This window comes from Neophocaena asiaeorientalis, unplaced genomic scaffold (genome assembly GCF_003031525.2).
Source record: "Neophocaena asiaeorientalis asiaeorientalis breed wild unplaced genomic scaffold, Neophocaena_asiaeorientalis_V1.1 scaffold142, whole genome shotgun sequence".
In the NCBI taxonomy this organism is placed as follows: domain Eukaryota; kingdom Metazoa; phylum Chordata; class Mammalia; order Artiodactyla; family Phocoenidae; genus Neophocaena; species Neophocaena asiaeorientalis.
The window spans coordinates 1,695,888-1,702,719 of record NW_020174563.1 but is presented as its reverse complement, the minus strand read 5'-3'; the positions used below and the strand labels follow the sequence as shown (position 1 = coordinate 1,702,719).

Genomic DNA, 6,832 nt, shown 5'->3' with positions numbered 1-6,832 from the left:
ATATATATATACACACACACACACAAACACACACTTTTTTTTTTTTTGGCCATGCTACGCAGCTTGCAGGATCTTAGTTCCCTGACCAGGGACTGAACCGGGGCCACGGAAGTGAAAGTGCAGAGTCCTAACCACTGGACCAGCAGGGAATTCCCAGTAACTTATGTTATACAAGTCAACTGTACAAAAAAATTACTATCCACATTTCTCAAGAGGTCTGACTTGCCATCTCCACTCCCAACCTCCACTAGATCCCCTTTATAAAACCTTCACAGCACCTTATTTTTGCCACAAATGTCAGTCTGTAGGTGCACATATGGTCATTTCTTTGGCTCTCCCTACACTACACTGTAAACTTAATGGGAAAAAGGGTCCCACATTTCTTATGTGTCCCCACTATATCCCTAGTACCCAGCAAGGTGCCTAGAACAGAGCAGGCAACCAAATATTAATTAAATGGACAGATGGATGAACGTGGAATTAGTTTTTCAAGAACAAAGCAATACCGATAGGAAGGCCTAAGAGTAACATGTTCATTGTAAGTGGTACACCTTTATCCAGTGATCAAAAAATGAAGTTCTTCTTCCTTATATGCCACAGGAAATGAATTAAGATCATACCAAAAATCATACCTTTTTTAAATATACACTCCAGGATTACTGAGGACAGGATTACTGAGGACTATCACTGCTTCTTTATTTTGATACATCTCTAATTTATAAATAATTTGTGGTTAACAGTTAACTTCAGAAAAAATCAGAGAATTCAAATGTTGAAGAGATGTTAAAAATCTTTCTTTGGACTCATGAGAGCTTATTTCAAAATGCACTGTCTCTGATGTTTAAGCCAAAAGAAAGACAAGTAATCCCTTAATGTATCTTATGAGACTAGACTTGAGCCACATCCTATCAGCACACATAGTATTTTTCAGTATCTCTTTGTGGATGTTTTCAGCCACTCTTTTCACATTCACGCAATTCCAAACTCTGTTTTTAAGATTAATGAATGAGATTTTAATGGCCAAGAGAATGTTTTCGAGGAAATAACTAGTCAAAAACATTTTGAGCTTCAAAAACTAGGAGACTAGAGACTTTATGTTTTGCCTTATGTTTCCTCTCCTCCAAGGTCCACTGGGGAAGCCAAGCTTCTAATTCTAAATTATTTTGTGGAAAGTGAATTTGTTTTGTTGTTGTGTAAACACTGTATATTATCTAATTAAACTGGTCCTCATACTTGATAATCCATGCCACTAAATCCCCATTCACTACAGTGGATAAATTCTGTGGCCCTAACAACTCTGAAATCTTGGCAGAGACCCTGAAACTTGTAGCTTAAAGGGCAATCAACATTCAATTCCGTCAGAGGTCTACTATTTTACAAGTTGAACTGCTACTTTTCTTTACTATTTCTACAGAATCAAAGTAGAAAATTCCTAGAGAAATCAAAGACAGTGAAGTTCAACAATCAGAGCTAATTCCCGAGTACCAGACACTCAGAATATTAAATGATGTGTCCTTTAACAGAATTCTTAAAGGTGTTTGAAGAGTTAAAATTCAAAGATCTCAGGCTAACTTTATTCGATCATACATACAGCAATATTTAACTGGACATTATAAAACATCAGGAAAGTATGGTGAATCCTCAAAAACTTAAACATAGAATTACCATATGATCCAGCAATTCCACTTCCGAGTATACACCCAAAAGAATTTAAAGAAGGAACTGCTGAAAGAGATACCTGCACATTCATGATCACAGGAGCGTTCTTCACAAGAGCCAAGAGGTGGAAGGAGCCCAAGTGTCCACTGGGGGATGAATGGATGAGCAAAATGTATATACATACAACAGACTATTATTCAGCCTTAAAAAGGAATGAAATTCTGAAACGTGACACAACAATCATGAACCCTGAACACATCATGCTAAGTGAAATAAGCCAGACACGAAAGGACAAATACATGACTCCAATAATATAAGATACTTGGAGTAGACAAATTCACGCAACCAAAAAGTAGAATGGTGGTTATTAAAAGCTGGGAGAGGAGAAAAGGGGGAGTTAGTGCTTAATAGACACAGAGTTTCAGTTTGGGATGATGAGGAAGTTCTAGAGATGGAGAGTGGTGGTGGCTACTGCACAGTATACTTAAAAATGATTAAAAACATGTTATATGTATTTTACCACAATTTTTTTAAAAAATGAGGGGGTTCAGTCGTTAAGACTTCACGCCTCCACTGCAAGGAGCGTGGGTTCAATCCCTGGTCAGGGAACTAAGATCCCACGTGCCGTGGCAGTGAGGCCCAAAAATTAAAAAAAAAAAAAAAAAAAAGAGGAAGTATCTGAAATTTGGCTCTAACAATTGAGAAATAGCTTTTGTACTATTAACAGAGCCAAAGGAAGCTAATTATTCAAAACTTGTTATGACTATATGTTGTGATGATTTTTAAAATTCTCAGATACTGATTTTATGCTTGTTAATACATTAAAATAATATTTGAAATATACTGTATACTAGAGATTTGAATAGTGAGAAAAAGTAAGTATTTATGAATACATATATTTTACAAACTAAGTCTTTAAAACAAAAAAATCTCTAGTGTGCGCAGCACTTCATTCCAAAGTACACTAGTTAGCTGCTTAATGGCGCTTTCTTCTTCCAATATTTTTCCTGCCAATATTGTATTTTTAGTATAAGGAAAATATTAAAAAATTAAAGTGACTATGTTAAAACATGGCGATAGAAATAGAGTTTTGCTCTCAATCTTATTAGTTCCTAGCAAGCAATCATTAAGTTCTTTTATGTGATCATATATTCCTCAGTGTATGTATATATGTGTGTATATACCTATTTGTACATAGGCATATACAAATATGTATATATAGAACTATGACATTTGTGATAACACAAATAATTAAATGCATTTTTTTCTTGGTTTAGAAATTTAGCTTTGGTAGATAGATTCATATTTAAGCTAAGACTGATTTTAGAGATGAAGAAACTGAAAAGCACAAAGATAAAGTTGATTGCCAAGGGTATGGCTTTAATAGCCACAACCAGAATCTACAACTTCGTATCGAGGGATGAAATATTATTAATGCTATATATTTATAAAACTCAATTCAGCCTCTAAAATTAAAGGTCTCTGATCCTAGTTATTGTTCCTGTATGAGCACTGAGGAAGCTGAATCTGAATTATAGCTTAATCCCCTCATTTTAATAAGATTTACTGACTGAAATGAGACATCCAAAATATGGCCATTTAAGGAAAATGACAGCAAATTTTAAAGTCTATTTTAGGAAGTACTTGCCTTTTTTAAAAATATGAAATTAAATTAAAAATCACTTAATTTTTAATTCAGTGAAACTTTTTCTCTAACTTCAACAGGACCCTGTGTCCTGATAAATAACATCACCTCTTTTGCAGGAGAAACGATAGACACCTGGCTATAATTGTAATATGTCTTACTAGGGTTTGTAAGCCATTGAAATCAATGTAAAATGCTTATACCAAATTATTTACCTTATATTCGACTTATTTACATTACTGTCTCTTATTCACTACGTACCCTCACTGACTTGGATGCCATACAGGTATAAGAAAAGAACAAGCCTACTTGCTGCCTATTTATTTATTATTTTACCTTTATTCAGTCGAAAATGTAAATGTTTAACAAAACTGTTGAAAACAAAATAAGCTTCATGGCCTTGTTTTATGAAATTGTTTAAACCTTAGGTTGCTATACATTTTATCTGCTTCACAAACAAGAACTAACCCTCAGACGCAGCCCTGATTTCAATTTGAACTTTGTAGATTCTACTGTTAATAAATAGTTAATAAAAACTATTACCTATTGTTTCAAAACAGGTTTGGCCCATAGAAGCAAACGGCAGAGAAGTCCACAAATAAGATAAATACAGTTTTAGATAATAATACCAACCAGGAGGCTGATCAATTGCTACCTTCCAAGGAAAAAATTCCTTAAATTTTAGATAAAATGTATTTAAATGTTTCCCATTTTATTTCACATTTGAAAATTATCTTCCAAGCTTAATGAAACATGTAATAATACTGACCAGTTATCCACCATACGGCCAGAAGTTTCTCTTTAAAGGAAAACTTTAAACAACAAAGTAAAAACGTGGTTACTTTCCACTGTCACATGATAGGAAACTGTACAGTTAAAGACCACTTTCACTGTATAGTACAGTAATTTCCTATTTGCTGGCTGATGAATACAACTCAGAAAAAGTTAGTGACCTAGTATCCTCTTACTTTAGGCATTAAAAAGTATTTCTTATACTTGCCCACCTTATTAGTGGATGAGGTCAGGTAAGAGAAAAAAATCCAACATTTCTAGGGATCAAGAACATCCTGTAAGATACTTATATGACAATATGATCATCAATATATTCTGTACAGAATGCAAGAATCTTTTGACACGTCATTAACGAATCCTGGTGAGATTGGTATCAGCTGGTGGCTATACTGCTAACACCTGTCCTCTTCCTAGGAACTGGAAAGAATTTACAAATCAATAAAGTTCTAATTACCACCAGACTTGGCTTAACCACTTCAAATTTCTTACATGTGCTTGCTCTATCCTCCATATGTTATGAGTTAGGCTGATTTCCACTTTCTGCTGACTACTTTTCTCAGTGAATACACATAATGTACAAAAGCTCAGCTCCTAGCAATAGCAAGAGGTAAGAAACTGTCAAAGTGTCAAGTTTGAGGTATTATAATGATAGATATGTCTAAGTAAAATAAGGCCACATGAAGACAAAATTTGTTAAATAGACACTGCACCATGTTATCACACAAAAGAAACTGGCTGTATTTTTCTACCTAGTTGCTGGTTCTAAACAAGTATCATTTCCCTTTGCTTTGGGGGAAGAGTGGGAAAGCAATTTTCACAGAAATAACATCTAGCTGCTCTGAATTACAGGTGTAAGTGCTGTGCAAATAATATCGTAAGGCTGAGCAGCCTCCAGAGACAAGGGTTAGCCAGTCACCCCCCCCCCAAATTTCTGCTGATGAACAAGGAGATATTTAGCAAGTGTCATCTGACAAACAGACCCTGACAAAACCCTACACTGATACACAACAACTGCTCCAGATAAATTTACTCAACTTTCAGCAGTTAACTCCTATTTTGCATATCAGTTGCTCAATGCTGGGAGAGTTGCTCGGCCTGAGAGAAAAGAAAAAGATAAATTTTAAAAGGTACGTTACTGACAGTTTTCTCCTCTCCCCCCACCCCTCCCCATAGATTGTGAGATAGAGCCCTTAGTTTAGAACCTGGGGATGAAAAATGGTTGAATTTTATAACTATTCTGTAATTAATACACAGATCTTTAAAAGTTCAGCTGGGGAATTCAGAAAATACACCTAGGCACACCGGCTGCAAAAAATTCGTTGCCTCAGAGTCAGACCACGAACATTGCTAAGCCGTCAAAACAAATCAAAGTATTTTCCAAATTCTGAGTCAAGAGGTGTATCCAGATGCATCAATTACAATACAATGGCTGAGATTTTCAAGGAAAACACATCACTGATTTTAAAGCTGATTTCATTGTTATCAGCTATCCACAAAAGCCTAATCGCTAAATTTGCAACAAACAGTCTAGTTTAAATTAACATAGTCTGCCAACAGTTCAACTTCACAATACAATCTGCATAAAGCAAAGACTTTCACAATTGAAAACCAATATTAACTACATCAGGATAACCCTTTTCAACGCCTCCTGCCAATCAGCAGGGCCCCCGGGTAAATGAATCCTTTTTTCTCTTGTGCTGCTGCCATCTTTCACACTGTTTCTGAATTCCTCTGATAGTCTTTCATGCTAGTAGAATGGAGCACGAGGTACACTGTGAGAATGGTCACGTGAACAGCTCGTGACTTCCACTGTGAATCAATCCTCTCCACGCCAGTAGGAAACCAAAAGTTGGAATGCACACATCCAAGTACCGAGAAAGCAAGCAGCTAATGACTTAGTAAGGAATGCATATGGCACCAGGACAAAGTCCTAGCACCCAAAGTGGAAATGCAACAAATGCCAGCATCTTGCTGCTTGTACAACTAACTTCCTCGCAGAGCTGGAGCAGCCAGGGACTTCGTGGAAGCCTAGCTCTGGCTCAGAGCCCGGCATCTCCAGGCCACGACCCTGACCATCCTCGGAGACGCGCGGGAGACGCGGCCTCGCCCCCCACCACGCGCGGACAGACCTCCCCCACCACCAGGCAAGGGGGGAGACCGTTCGCAGGGGAACCGGCCTAGGAAACTGACCTACGCTGTCACCCGGGCTCCCAGAGCTCCCGGGGTGGGGACCACAACCGCAGGCTCCCCGTCTGCCCGCCTCACCCCCAGGAAGCGGCCATCACCTGGCTCGCACCCCCGGAAGACTCGCGGCCCCACGGAACGTCGGTCTAGGGGATCCCTGCGCCGGGAACCGAGTGGAGCGCAAGGAAGCCAAGCACCGCTCCGCGAAGTGGCGCCGCCCCTCCGCGCGGCCGGCCCCACGAGCGCGCGCGCGCCCGGATTATTTAAGGCAGACCCGTGCGGCACGTGACCGGCGCGCGGTCTTAGGGGCGCGCTCGGCACCCGGCCCCGCCCCCGGCCTGGGACGTCCCGCCCTTAGCACGCTCCAGTCCCGCCCAGACAATCTAGGATGGTTCCAGGCTTTGCCAACCGCAGCCAGGAAGGGCAGAGCCTTCGCCCTCCTCCCACCACGCCCCGACTCGAAAGATGGATGGACCCTATTTCGAAGCCACGCCCCCACCAAGCCAAAGCAAATGTAAATACTGGGTTACTGCTCTGGAAATTTGTTATTAA

The 6,832-nt window shown here is 39.3% G+C and overlaps 1 protein-coding gene across 3 annotated transcripts in view; it reads right to left on the bottom strand.

Annotated features, from left to right (window-relative positions):
* The window catches only part of OSBPL1A (oxysterol binding protein like 1A), a 216,257-nt gene extending 209,748 nt beyond the window's left edge, over positions 1 to 6,509 (bottom strand). For 2 of the 3 annotated variants that reach the window (XM_024757867.1, XM_024757870.1), the window contains exon 1: positions 6,287 to 6,424. The gene's annotated coding sequence lies outside the window, so the exon portion shown is untranslated. Of the gene's footprint in view, positions 1 to 6,286 lie in introns of all 3 variants that reach the window. The other variant, XM_024757869.1, reaches the window with a different exon arrangement.
* Between the last annotated feature and the right edge of the window lie 323 nt (positions 6,510 to 6,832).